Here is a 25,796-nt window from a genome sequence, read left to right on the forward strand (position 1 = left end):
GTTAAGGCACCACACTGTGCTACATGAATGAACTCCATGGTCTCGGATTGAATTTTGACCGTGGCAGTGTCATTCGTGGCAGGTAGTCCTGTAGGCAATGCACTACTTGTGATTGCGTTGCCCTGAGCGCATTAGTTGGCTAGGAATCTGCATTTCATAGTTCTCTCGATTGTCTTTGCCTCGACAAAGCCGCATATGAGATGTCTCCCTCCGACTCAACTGTGCAAGCTTGGCTGTGGTCTGCGCACAGTGTGAATAGAAGTAGGTTGGTTACACCATTTGTTTTGGAGGAGAACTGTGGATGTTTTCTTCTGAATCGACAGTGAATGATCATGCATGAACATGGCAACAAATAGCAGGAATAACAACTAATAGGAATTGGATGCCCTCAGCCCCATGCTGAATGCCAAATTTATTTATTTTTTATTCATGAGAATTTGCTACAAACTGAGAAAGTCATGATAAATGCATACTTTGTCATGCTCCTCAAACCACTCTCCTCAAAGCAAATTCCTGTTCTCTGTGGATGGATCATTGCAAGGTTCAAATACTCTCCTCACAGCAGGAAATAAATGTTTTAACTCGGGATAAAGGTGGTCATTCAATAAACTCTTGCCCTCAAACAGTACAAGTGCATGCAATCCATGTCTGGAATAATGCCCTACACTGCTTTTATGGTTCACTGCTTCTATTTTGTGCAACAAATGTGCAACCATACATTGATAGTTATTATTGGTATTACTAATGTTCTTACTATACAAAATATAATATTATAAAAAAGAGAGTCCCCCCGGTCTCCTGACATGAAGAAAAAAAGGTGTCGCACACCGCAAGCGATATTCGACTGCATGCATTGTTTCGTTTTCTTGGTTTCGTTTCTGTGGTTTCATTTCATTGTTAATATGCAACAGACTCCAACACTTACAGTATTGTCTCAGCGTTAACAATGAGCTACCCATTGTTTTACGAGTGTGCTTTGCACAATATTTCCGTTTTGTTTCTGGTTTCTGTTAAACACATGAAGTTACTTGCGGCACGTTAAAAGATGGCTCACTTCCTGGTTTTCGTATTCTGGTCAGCAGCGTCCGGTAGCCTCAACTATTCATCCCACAGAGCTGGAAATGAATAGCGTTATAAATGCAGAAATGCATTGTTATAATGTGCATGTCAGCATCTTTTGTTTTTGTAATGGTTGGATTAACAGACATAAGTATTTACGTTTTGTTTATTCCAGTATGTTTTTATATTAACTTGGAAACATTTGATACACAAACATTTATTCAACCATTTTCATACTTGTCTGAATGGGTTAGACCAGGTAAGGGCAGAGTTGCAGGTATATGAGGCTTTGTCTTACTGAGAAGACAGTCTGCCCTGAGGCTGGCGCCAGGTGTTGCCAGTTTTTAGTATTTAGTGCACCTTGTGTTAAATGGTCCCCCCCATGCTTTTGGTGAACAGTTCTGTAAATAATATGCACCCTTGTTTATTCATACGACTGCTAGAGTACTTCACATTTTTTCCCCCTCAGTCTGCCACACTTCATCCAGTAGCACATCCATACCCAGTGGTGGTGCTATCAGCCTAACCACTATTATTATTATTATTATTATTATTATTATTATTTCAGGCTGTTAAATCTATCCCCCCAGAGTAAACTGATCACTAGCGATGAACCTAAAGTATCAGATCGGCAGAAAGGTTTACTCCTTAGAGACCAGCCCTAGAAAAGGTATAACTCCACCGGCCTGTATTATATTGCTGCATTTGGTGTATTTGTGTTGCATTCTGGGAGTGTTTTGCATTCATCATGCACCTGAGTGCAGCCTTCTCCCTGGCAGTATGGACACAGCAGGTATGTTTTTTCACTTACTGTTCTTGCCACGCGGGTGAGCGATAGGTCTGTGCAATGTTCACCATCTGGAAAACTCCTATTTGAAAGTAGCACTGTGGATAATTGTTCAATGAGTGAGTGGTCTTGATTAATTTTGCAATGTTGTGACTTTTTAGTCTGAATGAATCAATCTGTTCTTACTGACTGAATTCTACCAAGAGGCTCTCCAGATGAACAAGCTTGACCTACTCATGGGGGTCAAACTTGTTCCATTTCCTGCTTATCATACCTTTTGTTGTATTGTAGTATTACAATATTGTAGTATTGCTAGATATTACGCAAAAGGTGACAGACAGAGAATAAGGAACAGCTTTGGAAAAGGAAGGAAATGATTCATTGAAATGTAATATTGAGCATTTCATTATTTTAAAATTCCCATCCCTAGAGAAGGATTACTGAGCTTGCTGAAGTTACCCTTTCAATATTTTATGATGTCATATAAAATATGCAGAAGGAGGGAAGTAAAATTATGGGGGGCATTTGTGAGAAGGACTGAATGGGGTCCCCTGGCATGATGTTCTGTTAAAGCAGAAGATTTTGATTCATTGCCTTATGAGTTACATCTTTTGTCATACATTGTCCCAGGAAATTTACTTAGGCATTTATATTGTTTGTGCCATAATATGTATATACCCTTACTATTAAATTCTGAAAGAGTTCAGAATTACAACAGTGTGTTACCATGAAGTGGCATTCTTATCAAATATAGAGCCAATAAAACACAAGCTGAATACTACAGCAGTACACCTTAATAATGATGATAATAAGGAACACTTCTTAACCTTGATAGTTTTACTCAAGTCCCCAGTAATTACATATCTAGCCTCTTGAAGTTGAGACAAGAGACTTCCATTCTACAAGGAAGTGCTCTAGAGCTAGAGAAACCAATTGGTGTTTCAAAAGCTATTTTGTCGGTGAGCAGACTGTAAGATAATGCTTTAATGCGTCTTTTTTTTTTTTTTTTGGCAAATATACTGTATCACTGAAAACAAGTTTTATAGTTATTTTTAATATATATTTTCAACTCCATATTTTTTTTTTTTCCTTTTTCCTAGAATGGAATATTCTGGGCCCAGAACTCATTTTATCACTGAATATAATGACATAAAGCATGATCCTGGCACTTGAATTTCCATGCAAAAAGTTGTACCGTGCTAAATTCTGCGTTACATGAATCCAAACTTGGACCTTTTCCACAGGGACCATATGTACCATATGTAGCACTCTGTAAGGATTGATTTAGCACTAAACATTTTAGTGTGCATGTAGTTTTTTTATCAGTGCAGGCTTTGCCAACACAAAAAGGATTAAGTAGGGAGCGTGTAGACCAGCATATGGAATTACAACTCAATCGATTTTTTTCCAAGTGGACAACAATGGTTTTACATGAAATACTCACAAAATTCACCCAACCAATTTCATTTTATGGCAATTTTGAGTTTTATTATGTTCAAGTGAATAATAGCCCATTTGGTAGCCCATTACTCCTGAACCGTAAATATTGCATACCTTCACCGTTTTGTGACTCTCTAACCCAAAACGAGTGCAGTTACTAAGAGCAACAGCACGTATGGCTCTTCACTGGCATTGGTCTTATTAACCTCCTTGGCACCCACATTTTGGTTAGAATGACATTTTTTTTGTATGGATCTATAGCAACTGAGTAAGGGATAGAGTTATAGCTTAATTCTGCCAACATCGAACGAGCATGCTCTTGAACCCAAACCTTTTAAAGTATCTATTATACCCAGGAACGTAATAGTAGACTCAAAATTCTCTAACTATTACATTTGCTAGATTAACAAACATACAATTTTCTGAATTATTGGTGAGCATTGGATGGTTATTAATTTTTGTCTCAACTAGTACTCTACTCAAATGGTAAAATGGGGCAAGATTCCCCTCTTAAGCACAATATCATTTACATGGATATTAAAACATATTGGGACATCAGTTTCGTATTTGAATAATGCTTATGCTCATATCAATATGCTCATAGGGAAACTAAATTGTACTAGTGACCAGCTTTATTGTTATATCATCAATATAAGTCCACTGAGGGGCCACTTACTCCAATTTACATTATATTTTTTCATATTTCATAGTATAGTGTAAATATTACATTTTTTATCAACTGCATCTGTCAATGCTGGTATTATTTACTTTAATTACAATATGAAATACCTTTTTTAAATTACATTTGAGTGGTTAGGCCATTTTTAACTCATAAGCTGTTAGAATTTGTATAACGTTTATAACTGTTGTAATGGCATGATAATTCACAGGAAAAGAAACATTTTAATTAGAAATGTGCTTATTCACTAAATATCAATGTTATGTGAATTAATTTGCATTAATAGCAATATATCTAATATGTTGATAGATGCAACATTTAAAAAGTAATTTCATAATAAGTGTTTTGTACAGTACCTAAGCAGAAAATGCAATCAATTTTACAAAAAGAATCAAATATTTTAAAATATAAATGTGCAATTTTTCAGCAGCACTTTTGCCTGTGACAAAAATATCAGATCAAAAATTAGATCTCACAAATATGGTGTGGCAGATGAAATGTAAAATTCAAATGAGCAGAGGAAATGGGGTGTGGGGGAGGTGGATGGGGTGGGGTTACTTCTTATCCTGGGGGTAAGAAGCCTCATTTTCATTGGGGGATTCCGGCAAAATTGAGATCGCTTTAAATATACACATTGCTGACTATTTTATCAAGTCATCCACATCTTGTAGCACTGAATAATGGATTTTTAAAGAGAAAACCTCAATGGAACAATGGGAATGAAAGTCCAGGCAAATTCACATTTTCCATCTGTGAGTGTGGGTTGGGATGAACTCAATTTAATTCTATTTAGTGTAGGCTAACTCTGGGCCACCCATTTCGGTGTTGAGCAATTGCATAGGTCAAGTGAGGATGTACTTATCTCAGATGCACAAAAGTCCCACGTAGCTTGGAGTGTGTAAAAAGCCCTTATGTTCCTCAAGTCAGGATCTGTCTCATAGAACATATAATACTCGGAGAGAAGTCTTGCTATGGTTACCATTCTGAACAGTGTCCTTCTCGAACAGGTGCACTGTGTGATTCAGTGGGTAAATGTATTGAAATCCTCATATGCAAGGGGGAATGTGCCTTTTTCTATACAATTTTGCATCCCTTGTTGTCAATTTCTTTCACTTGGTTCATTAACCTTGAACCAGCGTTCATAAGCTTTGAGCTCAAAGTGATTTGCTGGCTCATTGGAGTTTTTTTATGAAATGTTCAAGTCAATGTCAACACAGGAAAGGCTCTGTGCATGCAAAAACTGATTTTTGAAATATGAACTTTGCAGTATCTTGTGTTTGGGAAATTGTGAAGACTGGGCACAATGCAGTGCATGTTTCAATAAAACATTACTGAAAAAGTTTTACTAATGAAAGAATATTGTTATCAAATGATGACATCATTCAGTCAAAATACAGTTTGCATTTACCTGGCATTGTGATGGTTATATATTTGTATTAACATTAATTTCATTTTGATTTTAAAGACAGTAATCTCACTTGAGAACACCATTCTTATTTGCATGGAATCACAGTGAATAAAGGTTGTGTTGAAATGTTTCCCAGTTGATCTGTTCTGTATGATTTATTTGGGAATCTAATGCCAAGACAGATGATAGCCCATTGGTATTCCAGCCAGGTGTATGCTATTTGTTAAACATCACTGGACCTTACAATTAGCGTGGACAGTCTTGATGTGTATAAAGTATTTTCCTTTATACACATCAGAAAAGTCATTTCCTTTCTTTCTATTAAAAGAGGCTAGGAGAGTTAGAGTGCGTCAAAAGTTACCTATACACACATGCATGTAACAATCAAAAATCGAGTACCAGTACAAGTTGATCAGATTCCGCTTCATTTCAGCGATCACTGCCTCCGTGTACAAACACGTATATTCTTAAGGGATTCATTGGTAGCTCCCGTTAGTTGGTTACTCTAACTTGAGGTAGGATTGGCCCGGACTCTATATTAAAATTTGTAAATACACAGTAAATGTCCTGTGTTTATTCAATTCAAACAGAAACAGAGTTTAAATGAGTCAAATACCTCATACCAATTGGAGTAAAATTAACTCTGTAAGAGTTGGTTTAACTCTGAACATTATACCGTATAACAGCGCAGATGCTTTCGTTAATGACAATAATGGTGAGGATGCGAAATAAAATAATTTAACACGGGATACACTTACGCTTGTAATGAATTAACGTATGCTTGTATGAAATATGATATACAATTTGTATATGACTTGAGTAGCCTATATGGAAGATAGCGCGACAACGCCATTCTTAGGCTACTTAAGTGGGCTAATATCCAGCTCCACAGAAACAGTTTTTGAAAAGATGAACTGAACTAACTCCTGCAAGAATCAGTTTTACCACCCATGAATGTATGTTATGAAAAGACAGCTGTGCTTACTCAATAGAACCTCGTCTCTGTGCCTAGCCCCGCCTTTATTCATGCTGGATTAAGTGTGGCTGTCCGTCAGTCGGTGCTGAAAGTGCTCGTGGTTGCTTCTTGCGTAAATGCGCGCGGGTACAAAGAACCTGGGGACAATTCTATTGATAATGAGTGCTTCTCCCCAACATATTCGTTGAAAGAGGAGAGCGCGCGACTGACCGCGCACTGATGTCCACTGAAACCAGACAGAAAGGCTGAAAATTAATCATTTTTTCCCCGCATGGATAATGTCTTAATATGGTGCCAAAAGTAGTGATTTCTCGGAAACAGCATTTCTATGAATAACACGCATCTCGATTAACCACTTTATTTCTGTCGCGTTTGCTTTAAGCATCTTGTCTCTCGAGACCTACAGTTAACCTAGTGACGCCCGCTCTTAAGTTGTGATTATTTGTGAATTAGACCGCCTTGCTGGACATCGCAGACTGCGCGGTAAATGAAGGCGCTTAATTCCGGATAGTTGTGGATATAAAAGAAGAAAACAACTTGGACACATCGTTAATTTATCTTAAATCGTATGGCTTGAAGGTAAGTTGTGAAATTACTGTTCTGTTGTACTTTTATTAGAATGACTCCGGAGAGACAAGACTGTACCCCTAGGTGGTTCTTCATACGTCTTTACCGTTTGAAAATCTGTGGTTTTACTCTAATGATTTGCAATACTCTAATACGATTATTGTATAATTATTCAGTTCAAAGGCTGAATTTTTCGTGTCGATGTTGCAGGTAGCCTACAGACCGGATCGTTCACTTTGTATAAAATGAAATATTTTTGAGAGATTAACAGCAACAGGGTTCCACAAATCGCGCAGCATCTAAGTGGGCGAGGTGATATAAATTGCACAGTTGTTGACACATATCCGAGCATAGACTGGACATAGTGATGTAACAAAGGTATTGAATGGCTGTATCGTCCGTCCGGGAAAGAACCAACTGGGAATCTGTTTATATCTAATTAAGTCGCCAGTGTATAGCACACAGTGAAATGTCCAGTGTTGATTCAACTCTAAAAGTGTTAATTAAACTCTTAACAGATAAATTTTGGTCCCACTCTGGAACGTGGGACCAATTCTTCCTGTTAAGTGTTGAATTAACACTGGGCATATACTGTGCACGATTTCCCCCGCGTTAGACGAGGCATGGAGAGTAATAACCACTTTAATGTGATCAAACATGTTAAATGCCTTGCAGTCGGCCACTTTTTCATTTTTTATTTGTCAACGTTATTTGTTGACAAATGTTATGTCTTCTAACTTAATATCAGTTCACTCCTGGAAGTTCACATCTGTGCGTCACTTCTGTACAGCCTATGTATCCGACATTAAGTAATAGACTGTTAGGCTCGACTTATTTTAGCTAACTGTGCATTCACTGTGAAGTAATTATATATCAAAAGTCACTATATTTACTAACAGGAGAAAATACAGGCGGATTTTACTTTTCCTTGTTAAAGCATGGACACGTGAAATGCTCAGTACGCGATGTGCTAGTCATACATCGATGCTGATCCCACGGCCGTTTTTTGTGCGTGCATAGGTAAATGCTGTGCTTTAGAAAGCGGCTATGTTTTGGACTGTCTATAACTCCAGTAGACACACTTCCTTCGGGCTTGTGTGAGCTAAAATTACGAAACAATGTAAAAATGTGAAAATACAGTACACACAGAATGTATCGGTTTTTGCGTCTGAACCAGCCTGTATGTGCAAATAAAGCCTTACTGCTCAGGGAAAATTTTCAGTGGATAAAATTATGTCACAGTTGTGCATAATAGGTTCTTGCTGAATTGCTTCCTTTGTGATTTACAGCCCCACAGTAACTTCCTTTATTCATCTTCCTTTATTTACATTATTAATGATTGATATTGATCTCGAGTAAAGTAATCATCTTTGCTACTGATCACTTAATATTTGTCCTCTGTAGTAATCAGATTTTTGTAGTACATATTTTTTTTTAGTTTTCCAAATAAACGCCAGTATTTCGAATATAAATGCATGTGAATCCCAACACCACACCACATTTTCACAGAAGCCAATTCCTCACCTTAGTTGCTTATTAATGGCTCATTCAGCTTTTCTTTTTTTATTTTGAGATTTTAAAATAATTTATAAATATATGACAGTAACAGAACCCAGTGAGAGACACTGAAAGGCTTGAGTGAGCAATCATGCATAAATAAACAATAATTCTCTGTGGCCGGGTATGTTCATGTTTTTAGAAGGATTCAGTACATTCATTATCAGACCTTTCATTACAGTTAGGTGTATTTAAAGAAATAGTAGAATAATGCTTTAAGGAGATTTGTTATTGGATTTTCTACAAAAATGTTATTGGCTTGATGCAGACCACAAACGTCACATTGCCACTTGTCATAAAGGAACAAATTCATATGACAGCCCAAACCTATGTAAGGCAGCCTTCCACTTTTCATACATTGCATCACACAAGTCCATGCTGTTGGACATTTTAGTAATTGTAAACCAGAACACCATTAGTCTAGCTTCCGAGGGTCCAGAATTCCATTGGATCAATTGGGTCCGGAATACCACCTGAAACCATAGTTTGATACATTTATGGAAAGGACATGTTTGTTGTACCTTTTATGAGTCCAATAGGATATTTATGAAAGGAAAAAAACTATAAATGCATATACTTTGTATTACATTTATTCTGCTTGAGAATCTCAGATGAAAATGATGTATACTGTATGTATAATAATTTGGTGAATCTTGTGGGAATCATATTTCTCTGTATTGCAATAAACCACCTCAAAAGTACTTTTTCATTAAGCTGACATGTCTAGACAATGTCTGGTAATACAGTTATTGCTAGAAAACATTGTTATTTCATTCCCTTGTGAACTGGCCGTATCAATAATTTCTACAGACCTTGACTGTAATTATTCTGGGACTTTTTTGGCAGATCTCAGAATTCTGAATTTTGTGTTTTCCTGTGTCTTGAGTTGTAAGCAAATATACAGGTGTAGTGCATACTTGACACATTGATAGATTTTTATTTTATTTATAGATATTTTTTTCACTTCTGTCTCTTTGAGAAAAATAGTTTTCACCATCCCTTCGTCTGTCATCTACAGAGGGAGGCTGGGTTTAGTTTTTTACTCCTTCTGAAATACACCAGATAAAAACTCTTCCAAAAAAAACCAAGCGGAAGGGAAACCATCCTCCATATAACTGAGGAGACCCTGTGCACCATCAAATCTGACCATCAGCTTGACTGTAATTGCACTTCCTGTTAAGCCAAAGAGTACCAATTAATAAGATGGTTAATACAGAGTCTTAGCACACATGAATCTTTATTTCTGTTGTCCAAGTTCATGTTTTCTTTGAGCAGATCTTACCTCTCATCTGTCCTTGATCAGAACAGTTTCCAGGTCGCTGGCCAAAGCCAGGCCTCAGCTTTATGATGAGATTTGCATCATAAGCACCGTTGTGTAGAAGGAGGAGCAGGAATATTTTGTGCTAATTCATTAATTGAATACTTGCGAGTAAACCCTTGACCTACCTCTTTACTCAAGGTGATGGAGTTGTAATTAATAAAGTTACCCACCGCTCCACACTTGATACTAGTATATTGATACTCCTTGGTTCGAAGGAGGAGACAAAATATGACCACATACTGTATGTCAAGCTTTGGGGGAGTTTCTTTGGGAGAAATCCAATCACTGTTACACCACTTCTTCTACTGTTCAAAGAAGGAGAGAAGGGAATCTGAATGTGGGGAAAAATATAAGATAATATCAATTAGATGAGTGAGCTATAACACGTAGAGCTACTTCTCCTACAGCAGACTATTATATAAAATACATTTTGAGGACGCTAAAAGTAGTAACTCCTGTGGAGTCTCCTATGTGATAAGGTATTTTAGCAGTTTTACATAAAATAAGTCTCGTGATACCACATTATAAGCTGTTTATGACTAGGCTGTCCAGAGAGGAAACTGCTTAAATAAAGAAGTGTAATGCAGTCTCCTCAGGCATGCTGAGCATGAAAGGCGATTGCCTTAAAGCTACGGAGTTTTCCATTTCTCTTCCACCCCACTGGCCCTCTTATGATCTCACCGCCACACATAGTGTGGACAGGGCCTTTGGAGCATGACAGAATCTTATTCTGGTTACTAATTCTGACTATTATCATGGCCACGCCTAAACAAATTACCATCTGTGGTCTGGCTCATGCTTCATTGATTGCAGAGTCAGTCTCAGAGAGAACAGCCAGCATCCATGGTAGTGCCTTACATTTACTGTTCTGCCGGAGGTTTAAAAAGGTCAAAATCATTTTCTGAATTTTTGATTTTTGAATCATACACCCACGCCGGATTTGACTTTGTATTAATAAACAGTGCATCCAAGGATGAGGTTTTATGCAATGGACTGGGTGGCCTTTGAGACATGCAGTACATGCAGAATTAGACACGTGATGTTGAACTTGTCAAAACCATACATGTTCTGCAGTATAACATTAACATTGAAGCAGCCCTAAACCAAGACTTGAGGAATGAAAACAAAACTGAGGGGATGAAAAGTAGAGAGGCGGGTGGGCTTCCAGAACCCCTGCTGTGCAAGATCTATATATTCTGTTTAATAACTATTTATTGATTGCTTGTGAAATTATAGAGCAGGAATAACAACACATTTTGGATTTATAATTAGTTTGTTCTTAAGTGGCCACTTATTGTCCCGAAAATATGTTTTATGGTTTTGTTAATAAAGAAAATTAGGTTGAGTGGAGCTTTGACGCAAGTCAGTCCTTCTTTTGTTTAACTTTCCCCAAACTTGCGAGCATCCCATGATTAAACTGTGCCAAAGAGAAAATATTTGTCGCATTATCAAAGAGAAAATAATGAATTAAATCCAGAAAACCTGGCTATTTATGCACAAAAATGCAAAGGCCTCCAGAGAAGCAAGTTGCATTTTGACACCTCCAGTGTGACTCCTCACTATACAGCTAGTTTGCTTTGATATGGGGGAGTGCAGAGAAGCATGCCGAGCTGATGCCGAGCACCACTTCCTGTCACATTGGAGTCCACAAATCAGGCTCATACAGACACAAGTCAAAGGAAGACATTTCATGTGCAACTTAACAGGTGGACTTGTGAGCACCCACTCGACCAGCAGGGGTCACTTTTCCACGATGAGACACTGTCTTCCCAGCTGATTGTAATTCATCCTTCCTTGAGTGACACTAGCAGATCAACTTTACATTAGAAAAGGTGAAAAATGAATAAGTAAAAATAGAAAGATGTCAAAAACCTAGTCCAAAGAACACATCAAGTGGACTCAGCTGGCCTGCACATTTCTTGATTAATTTATAAAATATCATCTGTAATCTGTATCGCAGTGGTCAGGGGCCAAGTCCTGCTTTTTTATAATCCTGAGTTTTAAAAGCCACCCTTCAATTGGAAGTGGGCAAAGGCCACGGGATGCATCGAAGATTGCCACTATACAGCGCTGGTGCCAAGTGTTAATGAGCTCATTGGAGGCTTGTTTATTGGCCTGTTTCAGTGTGCACTCTAAAATGCATACAGAACGCTCCACAGTTTCCCTAATGGCTGTGTGTGTGTGTGTGTGTGTGTGTGTGCATGCGTGGGCATGCGTGTGGGTGTGCTAGCATGTGTGTAGGAAAGATAGAGAGAGGGAAGGGGACACAAAGCTGAGATAGATAGAGCTAGGCTTTGTGTTAATGTGATATAACTCAGATTGTAAACTTCCCCTTCTTGGTCCTTCATTAGAAAGGGCCAGGCCTTCACAGGGCCAAGATCTGCTCTGGGGTGCTATCACTGGAACTGTGCCATTGCTCGTTAGTCATAACTTCACAGTGCAAGTGTTTTATTTGACACTTGGTTGATAGAAAATGGAGAAGAACAATACAAAAACTTCAAACACCAGCCTTGCATCTTTTATCAACTTGATCATTCCCTGGTTCCTGCTGCTGTCGGCTTTGATTTGATTACCGTGGCGCTAATATTCAGAATTGCTTCAGCTGCGGCAGCAGCATTGTTTTGATTCCACACTTAGCTGCCAGATTGACAATGATGGACAGCATTGCCTAGCCAGGAGTAAAAATGGAATGGACGCCAGAACAGAAGATGGCAACCAAGTTTATTCATTATTTATTTCTTTCATTTTTATACGAGAAACAAAACACCTAGCTCTGGGAAGGCCTGGAATTCACACGGCAGAATCACAGTTACTCAAGAAACCTCAAAGAGACCGAATGTGTCAGTCAAAGTTCATAAAAGATGGGGTCCTGGACACGTTAGACAGCATGGCCGGGTGAGCTGGTGGGCTCAAGCAACGGGAGCACAGAAATCCGAGATTCTGATCATGATCACCTGCGAGTCACTCACCCCGCAAAAACAGAGAGCTGCTTAAGGCGCAGTCTTAATGGGAGACTCGAAGATGCATCTCTCCACCTGCCAGTGTTGGAAAAAGAACAGCATCTCCTTCGGGAAGATGAGATGAGAGCCACCGTATGCCCCTGCAACTCATGAAAAACTATAAAATAGAATAAAAATCTTTACCCAGCGATGTCAATGCCTTCGTGGGTCGATCTCCGTGATAGCTTAAATTGCCATCACCATAGAAACTGCAGCTCCCCATCTCAGCGCAGATGTAACTTCGTGTTTTCAATGCATCGCAAATGCTTCAAGATGCTTTCCCAGGAAGCAGCATCTCTTGAGAAGCACAGGGACTGACTCTTTTTTATTTTTTTATTTGATATTTACATTTTCCTTCATCTTCGCTGTTAGATGAAATATCTTTTCTGATTAAAAACTTTGGAATTGATGGTTAAAGCCTCACCTCCTGATTCTTTCATGTTTAATGCTAACGAGAGTGGAAAGAAGAGGAGAGACTGTGAATTATGTCTTTAAAAAGAGATTGGGGATTCTAGTTTGGGAACAGCACTTGAACTCCAAGGTCCCAGGTGTGATTCTCAGGTGGGCTCATCCTTGTTACTCACCAGTCATACATAAGTTACTGGGTGTCATTGGTCACCTGTGTCCCTCCTCTGACTGAATATGGCTGCCCTGCAGTACACTGTGGTGTGAAGTGTGGAAAATAGTAAATGAGAGAAACTGCTTCAGCTGTAGCTTTTGTGTGGATGCGGGTGTGACAGTGAAATTCCAAATGAGAAGAAAAAGGGGAAAACCCCCCCACCGTACAGTTAGCATTTTCAAATGTAATGTGAATTTCATTGTATTTCATTCATTTAAATTCACATTACATTTCATTCATTTATATTCACATTACATTTTAGGTATTTAGTTGATGCTCACATCCAGAGTGACTTGAGTGCAAATGAAGAAAGTTTCATACATCACCAACATCCCAAGTAACACCCTGGCAATAGGTAATCATTTGTCACTAGAATTAATACATGGAAGAGAAGGAACAGAAATTCTTTTTTTTCCACTTTGAGATAGGGCAATATACGGTTGAACATATCATAATAAAAACTAATGGGGACAAATTACCTTACAGAAGGGAAGTCGAAGCACTTGTGAGGTGGAGCCCTGTTAATAGTACTCATTGCAACTCATTGAAGGGGGGGGGGGAGCAACAGCAACTCCATTATATTAAAATTCCATCGAAGACTTTTTTTTTTTGAGACAGCTGAGGAAGCTTGGGGTATCCAAGGAGGTAATGCTGCCATTGCAAGTGTGGTGACTTTTTCTGTCTCTGTCTGATATGGTTGAACAATAGCACATGAAAGGAAACAGCTTGAAAGAGTGGGGCGCACGGCTTCTAAAATCATCAGACTAGATCTCCCCTGCATCTATCCATCACAGCAAGTTGCTTCAAAAGGCTCTTAAAATTCTTACTGACACCTCTCACCCTGCAAACTCTCTCTTTAAGCCACTTCCTTCTACTAAGAGACTGAGCAGCATTCACTGCTGTACCTCTCATTTATCTAATAACACTTATCCTTTAACCACATTTTTTTTTTTAACTCAACAAAGTTTTTTTTTTTAGCATCAAATAAATAGGCAGATGCACTGTGCACTTTATTTGATGTTATTGGGCATTTTTATTATTATTTATTATTTTATTATTGTTGTTATTGTTTCATTTATTTATTTTTATTTTATTTTGGGATATTCCTGGTACTATGTCAATTATTTATGATGTGATGGTGTGTATGTATGTAAACTGTGTGGCTGTGTTTGTCTTGCCTTTCGAGCTGCACTGCAACAAATCCCTCTCAGTTTTTATTGATATGGCAATACAATATCTTGAATCTTGAATATGTAAGATATGTAAGAGTGGGAACATTTGGAAGAGGGGAATGGGAATCAGGGTACAGAAGGGTGGTCAGACTGAAGTGGCTCCCACAGATGTACCGTGTATTCATGTCTCTCAGTCTCACCTCCTGGAGGGGCCTGGTGCTGTATTTTCAGATGTGATTTGACGTTGTATCCAGGCAGGTGCAGGTGCATCGTATCAGGTTTGAACAGGAAGTCCTCCCCCCACCTCCTGCGCATATTAGGCAGGCTTAACAACCGCAAAATTACCCTTTTTTCCCTCGCAGTTTTGACACTGTGAAATTAGCCCTGCTCTGCGCAGAGCAGTGATGGCTGACAGCACGGCAGCCCCCTTGTGCCCATCAATGCAATTTGCTACAGTGTTCTACAGGCGCAGGCAGGCTTTAACATCAAAAAGAAGAAACAGAATGAGCCGCGAAGCCTAATGCTGTTGGAAGGGAGCAGAGGGAAAAACAGGCCCAAACTTACACAATGAAAACGGCGCTTTGTCAGAAGCTGACTGAATGCTTTCCATTTTTTTAAGAAGCTAAAGATGGTGCCATCAAACACGCATGCACTCACACACGCACACACTCAAATGCACACAGACACACACACACACACACACACATTGCTATTAATGCTCCATTTGTTTTTGTCCTGGCAACTCATTACGGGGTAGGTTCTAAGGATCTATTAATCAATGAGAATGAATTCAATGGATTAAATGCCAATGTCTTCAAACAACGTAATTCCACATGGATAGCATTAAGGCAGCACTGGTTCCATAGGTGTACCGTAAATCCCAGTGCATTAATACCAAAGTGGCATATTATATATACTGTGTGCAAATATATATTGTTGCAAATTAAACAATTAATAATGGAAGAGGGACAACATTAAGTACAGTGTAGGTTGTTCCTCCTGAAGGACAAATAAAACCATGAAAAAATCTGAAGGGGAAAAAATATTTGAGGAGATAGCATCTCAGGTACCCTGAAGGTGATCTTTAGAACACTGCCCCATCTGGAAATTAGGTGTTTGATTCCTTTGGGAAGCTCAACACTAATAAGTAGACCGGGAACAATTGGGACTTGAGAACTGAGAGGCTCTAGACATGGGAACAGGATGTTTTAAACCCGTGAAGCCACAGGTTTGTAATCTTGGTACAATGAAAAAGTGTATTCAGTTGACAGCTTGTTGCCAACATGTTACATTTGTGTCACAGTAATCTTTCGACACCCACACCAGTGGAGACCATTATATCCTTCTGTACTGCAGCTCAATGTATAGCAAATATATACCATGGATATAGTATGAAAAAAAAAACATTATAGGTCATGGAAACGTATTGTGGAATTATGGAAGCTTTCATCAACGGGTCAGGGAGAGCCCTCTTGCCCTGACGGAACGTTTGCAGCCGGATACACGATGGACTCCTGGAACGAGTGGAGGGTCGTGTGCCTGTCGATCCTTTCCGTTGAGGATGTTGAAGACGTTTACTTGATTGGAATTATGATAACAGGCTTTCTGCTGTTTGGAGCTGGCAGCATCCTGATTTATCGCAAAATGCCGAAGGCGTTGGCAGCACTAATTGGGAAGCTGCCCGCCATTGAGGGAACGGGCAGGGCTGTCAACACTCAGACTCAAGCGATTTGTGAGCTCAATCGCAAACTGGATGCGATTGGATCGCAAATTCGCATGACGGATACCAACTTGGAGAAGTTGTCGGTTCGGCTCACTGAAATGGGCCACTAATTCGGATGATTGGAACAACGCTGAGAGAACCACAGGACTAAAGGTAGACGAAAAATGCAGAAGTCTGCCTGAACCCAAAACAATCCTTATCCTCATTGGCTCCCCACATCGGCCTTGGAAGGCTGATATCTCTCCACTCTCCTGGATTGTTATGCAGCCAGATGCTCGGCCCTACCCCCACCTCCCTGCTCCTATGGAACTTTGTCTCTGGATCAGGACTCTTCGAGGTCATCTCCACGGCAACGGCCGTGTCCTCGTCATCAGTATCAGACGGCAGAGACAATGTTGAGACTGTGGTGGAGATGAAGTCCATGGACTTACACACACACGCACATGAAGATAACACACACACCACCTCTACTCAACGCCTTCTTAGCTCCCACCCCCCTCCCTCCCCGTTACAGTGCAGTCTGCTGAGGGTTGATGCGCTGCGCCTGAGCGGCTGCGCGCTCCCCCAGTGTCTGTGCTGCGACACTTCCCTCCCCGACACACCTACCCCCTACCACATGTGCAAGTCTTCGAGTTTTTGTTGTAATGTTTGTAATGTTTGTAATGTTTTTATGATGTTGCTATGTGCTGAGGTTTTTCTTCGTTTCAATGAAACGAGTGCCCTCTCGTTTCATTGAAAGGACTGTTTTTCTTCCTCCTCCTTCCTCCTGTTCTCTCATTTCTCATCTAATAAGTTGGCGCCGCAGATGGCTGCCTCGGTGTGTTGACCAAAGCAAATTCCTCGTATGTGTAAATGTACTTGGCAATAAATTCGATTCTGATTCTGATTCTGATTCTGATCAATGTTTGTGTGTGTTCTCGCCGTGATCAATTTCCCAGATGATGTGTAAAAGAAAATCCTGGTAATTAAGACATTTTTTTGGAGTTGAGCTCTGCTCAATAATGCAAGGCCAGTGGGTGTGAAAAATATATCCAGGATGCTTCCTTCTGGTCCTACTCAAAGCTATGGGTCATTAATTTTCTTCTAATTTTTCTCTCACCAGCAAAATCTTTGTTGAACATGCACTCACCTTGAGTGCAGTTAGGCGTATAGAGGATCACAGGAAAGGTTGAAACTCATTCTTTGTGTTCTCATTAATCTTCTGTGTGTGTATTTGAATACATCCTGCCGTTTCATTGAGTTTTCCTGAACCAATAACTGATGCTCCTCATTTAATGTATCTATCAAAATGAATAATAATGAAAATCTCCATACATACTCTGACTTATTTTACTTTTCATTTGCTAATGCTTACATGCAAACTGCCAGTTTCCCTGGTCTTCTGGTTGTTTTCTTTTTTATTCCAGCTGTATTTTGTAATTGGTTTTGTTATTAATTAGTATTAATTATCTATCTGCACTTGTACCTGTGCACAGCAGTAGATCAGATGTGGTGTCATTTATGGTTTGAGAGATTAGGGTGATTGTGTAACAAAGAACAGATGTTGCATACAAAAGCCCAAAATATGATGGGAGCTTGGGAAATTGAATTGAATTGAATTTTTCCCCTGTAGTACACAGCTGATTTGCCATCTTTTAAGAATATTAAGCTAAAGGGATGAGATGTGAGAATAAACTCAACATTCTGATTTCCTTTTGATTTAGACTTAGACTCACGCATTGGTGGCCCAGTGGTAGAGTTCCCGCCTGCCACGCCGACCCGGGTTCGTATCCCGGCCAATGCCCCAAAAAACCCAGCCACTGGGGATGCGCAAGTCAGTGCATTCGTAGTGCCGGATAAATGGGAGGGTTGCGTCAGGAAGGGCATCCGGTATAAAACATATGCCAAATCAAAACATTTGGATCAGGATGATCCACTTTGGCGACCCCGAAAGGGAACAGCCGAAAGAAGAAAAAAAAATAATACAATTCTAATCACCGTTATGCTGTTTTCACTATTGGCAGGGATGAGAGAAGGAAAATGTCTGGATAATAGCTGTGAATCGCTTACGAAACATAAAGGGAACAGAGTTGCCCTCCTAAGCAAACGCTCATCAGTTTATTTTATAGGACTCAATTATGTATAGATCATAAAATGTAATTAGAGCTTGAAACTGATCTTAGGTTTTCTTATTAAAAAAACTTTGCGGAGAGTGTTAAGGCCAAATCTTTATCGTACAGAGCTCAGGCAGAGCAGAAGGCCCTTTACATGGGCGGTGCTGACTGGCACTGCTTGCCCAAACATAATGCATTTCCAACAGGATTTATTTCCAAAACCGACCTACACCACTTACCTCCTGAAGGGCCCTGGCCGTGAGGGTGGACGTGGCAGCTGGGCGCCTGGCTGCGGCGCCACGTGCCTGTCAGGGCGGCGGTGCCCAGGCGGCGTCTGAGCAGCGGGCACACTGACATGCATCTGGACGCGCAAACAGGTGGAGGCAGAGCGGGGCCACCACGGGGCGTCTGCAGGGCGTCTGCAGGGCAGCGGCTGTATTCCAGGCCCCTCAGGCAATGCAGCGCGCAGATCCACTGCCCTGCCGAGCGGCAGGGTTTTCTGAGGTTACGCTTTATGCACACGAATGCAGCTCCAGGTTCACACAGCCTCACCGAGCCGAACAGCGATTCAACAGCAGGCAGCAGGCATCTATGCCAAGGTTTTATAACTGAGCGAACGGTTTGTTTTTAATTATACTGTAATGAGGTTTATTAAAAGGGCCGTAAAAAAAGATTATGTTTACAGTTACTACAGAAGCAACAAAGCAAAAATGTCAGATACAATGCCAAAAACAGTCTGTATGTAATATGACACAAACACGGACACCTGTCACACGTTAACGTTCTAAACCATTTTCAAATTTAAAGGGATGTTAAGTAGCCAGGGGATCTGTTTATTCAGTGAATGAGGTCAATATCTCCTACCCTGCAATACAGCATAAACATCACAAGAGCTTTTATTACTCTCAATTAAATCTCCAAGTGGTGCTCTGTTCAGAATTCATCAGGTGAATAAGGCACTTAGTCCATCACAGACATTTTAATCTGGGCTGGAAAAGTATTGGCAAATGTTGCCCCACATCATAGCACCTCCACCTTCTAACTGGTCCACTCATGCATTATATTGTGGATGGTACCACCTGTGCCCAAGCACCAGACATCAGTGTTGTCACCCTTCACACAGAAATCACAGAATCAAGGAGAAGATCTAGGCGTTGGCAATCAAGGAGTTGGTAATAAGAAACAGGTCAATACTGAAGATGATTGGTGGTTGTCCTGATTGTACTTCCATCAAACCTGGGAGTATCCAGGCGGTAAAGCCAGAAGGTATCCAACTTTGGCATTCTTCCATTGGTTGTTACCATGGTAATCAGTGATATCTCTGGTTTCCATGAGAATGATGACAATACCAACATCCTGTCTCTGTTTAACTGTCCCTGCATGCCTGTCCAATAGGACTCATTCCTGAACATGAAGATGTGCCATATTTTTCAGGATCCTTTGGAATATACATTCTGTATGTGTGTCTCGGCTAGAAGTGTTGCCCCCCGTTGGTTATTCGAGTCACGTTCTCTAAGGCAGACTCAACAGCTTCATCCTGGATCCAAGTGTCATAGTCCTTTGCCTGCATCCCCTTAACTCAGAAACTCTCATTTTTGAATGGGAGTTTTCTGTCAACAGTTTGGTTTAGTAAGCTTGTATAACTGGGTTTGCGAAGAAAGAGTCAAGGATTAATGCTGAGTGAATCCATGCCTTAAATATACATATGTTGTCAAAGAGTGATAAGACATTGCTGCCCTGGCTATTCACTTTACAAATACCAAATGTATAATGCATAAGTGCTCTCAGTTGTACATTTTAGAGTTTGACAGTAAGGGTTCTATTTTCCGGCTGGCAAATGGTGCGTGGCGAGCTGGCACACTGACGAAGTGGTATTTTCATTGTGGATTTTGACATGCCTGAGCCCATTTGGTAATTTTGGAGTGGGAGGAAAGGCACTGTTGGGGCTGTGTCAGTGAGGATCAAGCAGTGCATTACAATTTTTGTGCAGGAGATTGCAATTTTGGTGTCAGCTTAGTCAGCGATTTTTACCTGTGCCAGCCACCTGCTCAGACCAGATCATATGCCATCCAATTTGATTTTTATATAAATACCCCAAGCAGGAAAAGTGTATACTTTGTATTGTTCATTGTATTTTTTCTTTTATATGTTAAGTCCAGTATTTATGTCAGTTTTTAATCATTTTTAATTGTTTTCTTATACTGCACTGTGGTCCCAGTGTACTGTAGTCTGTTTTTTTTGCACCCATATGCAATGAGAAGAATGACAATAAACACAACTTGAACTTGAACAATCTTTTCATTTTAATTATGAGACTGTAGTTAAAAGTATAGCTACATGTATTAACTGCATTAGCTATGTCTGAATACCATTAGGTAGCCTAAAAATAAAGTTCATGTGTGGGTCATGCTATCCTCATAGTCTATACGCTATACAGTCAAAATGAAGAAAAATTGCACCTCAGGAGTGCCATTTTGAAATATTATGGGTTCTTTTCCCATTGAAGAGAAAATAATAACCAAGGAGAAAGTCACCTAGAACATACGCAAACAGCAACTGCCATACTAACCCTCCAAAGGCTGACACTTTTTTCCCTCCAAAGGAGATTGGTCAATTCAGTTTATTTTAACTAAGCCACTGGGAAACAATCACACCATTGTTGTGAATTAATGTGAGAGTGTGGGTTAACAGACAGAAATGCCTCACATGTCAACAGTTTTATAAATGTGTGTGCATGTGTGTGTGTGTGTGTGTGTACACGCATCTGTGTGCGTGGGCATGAGCGTGTGATTGTTTCCCAAGTGTACTTCAAGCACTATAATCTCTTGTTTAGGCTTGTGTAAACATTATAAATATATTATGAGGTTTGGCCAGCTAAACACCAGCCTTGATTAGAATTATAAACCAGGCAGGAGGAAGGCAGAGAGGACCAGAGCACAGAAAGAGCCATGACCAGGAATCAATCCCCCAGCCACACAGGGGCACTCTGTAGTAATCATAGTAGTAGTAAGAGCATCAGCTGTACCAGTAGTAGTACAAGTAGTATCAGCAGTATCAGTAATAGCTGCAGTAGTAGTAGTAATACATAGTCTTGCCATGTAAATTGCGTAGGGAACTGGGCTTGTGGTGCCAAGATAGTAGGTTTAATTCTTGCCTGGGGTGCTGCTGGTTTATGCTTGAGCATGATACTCTCAACCTCAGTTGCTTCAGTGAAAACATCCAGCTGTATAGATTTGGAGTACATGTAAAAATGTCATCTTAGTAATTTACTTTGGATAATGTAAATTTATATAATCATGCTAAATATATAGTCATTACAGATGACGTACAATCCACAGTCCTACCCTCATATTTTTGATTTTGACACTGAAATAAGGAGTGCATTTTAAATGTCAACTTTCAAAAATAATACCAAACTGGCAAAGTTAGATATTAATAAATAAACGCATAAATGAAAATAAACGTCACTTGTGGGAAAAGGTCAACGAAGGCAGAACAGATGTAAATGTTAAGGTGAACCTTTACTGGAGTGCTTTCCTGTAATGTGGCTGATATTTAAAGTTCAATGAAGATCTCTTTTTGCTTAAATATTTAAAAAGATTGCTTTGTGAGGCATTTTTGTCTTTAGTAACCAACACCCTCACAGATTTCTTATCTCTTTTCCAAGTTTCACAGTTTTTTGCTTTTATTTTTGTGGCTCTCAAATTGGAGCTCATCACTCTGGTCTCTTGAGTCCTTTCCAGAATGGATTCATTACTATTTGAAACTCCTACAAGGGTTAAAAAAACATCAAAGATTTTTTCCTGACACTGATTGTCACTGCATCCAAGAAAGCATTACCTCATCGGATCAATTTAGTTATCCACCCACATTGATTAGATAGTGACACTGACAGCGAATGTCATCAGGCCATCACTTTTAAACCCTCTCCTGATTGATAGCTGATATCCCTGATTTCCCGAAGGGAATCACCCAGGCCAAGCAGATACAGGGGAATGCAGCAAAGCATCACATATCACCATTATCATGACATTAGAGTCAACAGATTGTTTGTATATATTGCATATATTCACATCCAAGCCATTGCCAGTTCGCATCAAAGCAAATGATTCTACATGAGCAATATGATTCATTTATTCTGCCTTCTGCTCATCTGGCAAAAGCTCAAGGCTTTCGGGCTTTGTAGTAGGATTTTATCACTCTAAAAGTCTCACTTTAATGAGCAAAATCTGTTTGCAGATTGTGACATTTCAAATTGTGTGTGCATGTGTGTGTGTGTGGATTTCCTTTCAGATAATGTTATAGGTATAGCTGGTACCTTCTTTTGTTTCAATACACATTGTTGTTTGTTGGGTTAAAATTACACTTATTGATTATACATGGGACTCTCCTGAGAATAATACAATGTTCTTTGCTACTGTATGTCGTTCTGCTTATGAGTATCTACCACGTTTTTTTTATGTCACACTTTATAATAATGGTACACAAGTAGGCATTCACTAATACTTAATCTAATTACATTACATTTATTTGGCAGACGCTTTTATCCAAAGCGACATACCAAGGTGCATTTCATGGTCATGGACAACTTCAAAACACAGGTTCAGTAAGATACAATACTTTTTCGTACAGCTATTTCTAGCCAAGAACACGGTTTAGTTCACACAGTGAACACTATTCTGACCTAACCTCTGCCAAGCCAAGCTAATGCATGCATCATGATGAATGAAGACTAATGCTTAACACATCAGGAACTAATAGAGTTTCTTCCTGAGCAAACAATAGTCATATATGAATAATCATCAAAAAAATGTAGACTCCCTCTCAATATATGGGGTTAATAGCTACTATTAATTAATGTATTAATAGTCTCTTGTATTCAAATTAGGTATGTGGTGTAAAATAAAAGGTATGAACCAAAACTTTGACCAGCTGGTGACAGGGGTTAACACTTGGCATTACCTTATGTTAATTGCATAGGCCCATTTCATAACAATGTAAGGAGACCTTAATACAGTATTTCTGAATAACAGGATGGTTGAGGGTAATGAGGGTTAGGGTTGGCCAAGAAGGTGTCTATGCACCTTCAATGTGAGGGCCCAAGTGTGTGTTCTGCAACTCTCCACATGACACTGCAATGTACGATTGGTAGCTTGATGAGCGCTCTCCAATATTCTAACCCATTTAAGCCCGCGGGTAACTAAAGTTGCCAAAGTCTCTACCACTCTTTTTCCATATGTGAATATTTTTTGGATAACTATAGATGCTTTAAAAACAACTGGCATGCAACTGGACAATCTTAGGAAGAGCTTTAAACAACTATAGTCAATTTCTGTATTAATTGATCGTTCCAGCATCAAAACATTTCCTCATTAAGCATGACTCACTTATGGTTTTAGGTGTTTTGCTGATTATGGTGTTGGAGTTGGAATTGTGCTTTGGACACAAAGAGAATTCCCACCAACAATTCATTGTTTTTTTTCCATATACCCACAAAATTTAGTAGTTCATTGCCATATAGTTTTGAAAAATGGAACCTTTATAAATCCTTGTATTTTGAGATATTTTGATGTACATTTCAGAATGCTGGGTGAGACATTTCAACGTAAAGTAAGTAGCAGCAAAAATATGTGAGAAAATGTGAAAAACGAGGAAAATGTAACTTTTGGCTTTTCCTCTCGCAAAGCTTCAACTGGGCTGCCATTATGCAACTTGCTGCAACTTCCTCACACCCGGCTGGCTGTCACTGCCCCTGCCTGCAAATAAATTTGTGGGCCAAGCGCTGAAAGAAAACAGCAGTAATTCAAAGGGTGTGTTCAGACTAATCCTACTGCATAAAAAATATTGATCTGAGAAAGAGGACATGTGGGAAGGGAAAGACAAATGCTGCCTTCCCGCTGATTTCGACAAAGACATTATTTAGCGCAGCAGTCTATTTAGATGACTTCTGTCGCCGGCTGGCTGTCTCCCGAATGCTCTTTTCTGCACGTAGGTTTGATGAACAACGGGCAAAGATGTCTCTCGCAGGCACTTCATTTCAATTCAAACACACTGTGCTGCATTGGTATACCTTTGATGAGGATAAGCCTCATCCTGGAATAACACTAGACAAAAGTGAACGACAAGACAAATCCCAAGCCACCGGAACTATCATTAGTATTACCTAACCAAAACATACAATTTAGTTTCCACTCCATGGCATTGAAAATAAAGACTATTTACAATATCTTAAATTGAATTCTAAATTACATTACCTCAAAGTATTAGCCTAGAGACTCCATAGTCATAACAATTGAAAATATGAACAATTTTTCTTGTAGTGCTAATCCATGAGTAGCAAAAGGCTGTTTCTTCCAATGGGATACTTCATTGTAACTGAAAAGCCATTTGAAATACAAAACTTAAATCAGCTGTAATTATTTCAGGCAGTGTTATTAAACATAATTACCTTCTCATTTTTTGTCTTTATAAATGGGCAGTATTGATCACCAACAGGTCTGATCTTAGCTAATAAAATCAGTCAGTGGTAAAGCAGATTAGATAAAGACAGAGACAGCCCAGTGCCAATTAAATGTGCCATAAAAACAGAGTGGTAGAGAGAGAGGGAGAGAGAGAAGTGAGGAGGGGGCCAAGAGGTCACAAATTGCAGAGTACCAGGTCATGTGATAACTCCTGAAACAAGATCTAAAATATTTGCTCTACTGGTATAATTACACCCTGATGTACTGATTCATATTGGTATATCTGTATTACCATGGCTTCATGAAAATACCTTTATTGGTAACTTTGTAATGCTTAATCTTGTGTATAACATCTGCTAGGGGCTAGCACTTGGGTAGTTTTAATGAAAATCCACACTCAAAAATAATCACCTCTGTTTGTCTGTAACTTGCATGGCACTGTATAATATATGCAGATGTGGGAAAGGGGTAGCAGCATTGAATCTTGCAACTGATTACAACTCGGTAATGAGAAACAAACAGCGCAGCTTGTGCTGTAATATTTTTCCTTCATAGCACCTTTGCACAGTCTGTGCATTGGCAAAGGAGATTTCCATTTAGGACTGGCTCATCCTTTTTCATGGGCATGAATCCGGAGTTTGGCTATTTACATCACATTAATATGGATTGCTTTAATTTCCCTTGCTCATTGGAAACATTAAATGTAGGTCTAAATACATCACTGTTGTGGAGGGTGGTGGGGGGCTGAAATCGAAAGGAAATGAGGCCAATCTGGTCTGCACAGAGGTTCCTCTTCTACTGGAAAATCTATCTCTGAAAGAAGAGAGGAGGAGGAGGAGGAGGAGGAGGAGGATGGATGGATTTGCAGATTTGCAAAATGTGTTTCCGTAGTTTGCAAAGATGTGGCTGTACCAGGAAGTCCGTGCACAACAGCC

At 39.6% G+C, this 25,796-nt stretch overlaps 1 protein-coding gene across 1 annotated transcript in view; it reads left to right on the forward strand.

Moving 5' to 3' along the window:
• The first annotated feature begins 6,394 nt into the window (after positions 1-6,394).
• drd2b (dopamine receptor D2b) overlaps positions 6,395-25,796 on the forward strand; it is a 39,006-nt gene continuing 19,604 nt past the window's right edge. The window contains exon 1 of the mRNA XM_064350985.1: positions 6,395-6,928. The gene's annotated coding sequence lies outside the window, so the exon portion shown is untranslated. The remainder of the gene's footprint in view (positions 6,929-25,796) is intronic.

The sequence above is a fragment of the Anguilla rostrata genome, chromosome 9, assembly GCF_018555375.3.
Source record: "Anguilla rostrata isolate EN2019 chromosome 9, ASM1855537v3, whole genome shotgun sequence".
Classification (NCBI taxonomy): Eukaryota; Metazoa; Chordata; class Actinopteri; order Anguilliformes; family Anguillidae; genus Anguilla; species Anguilla rostrata.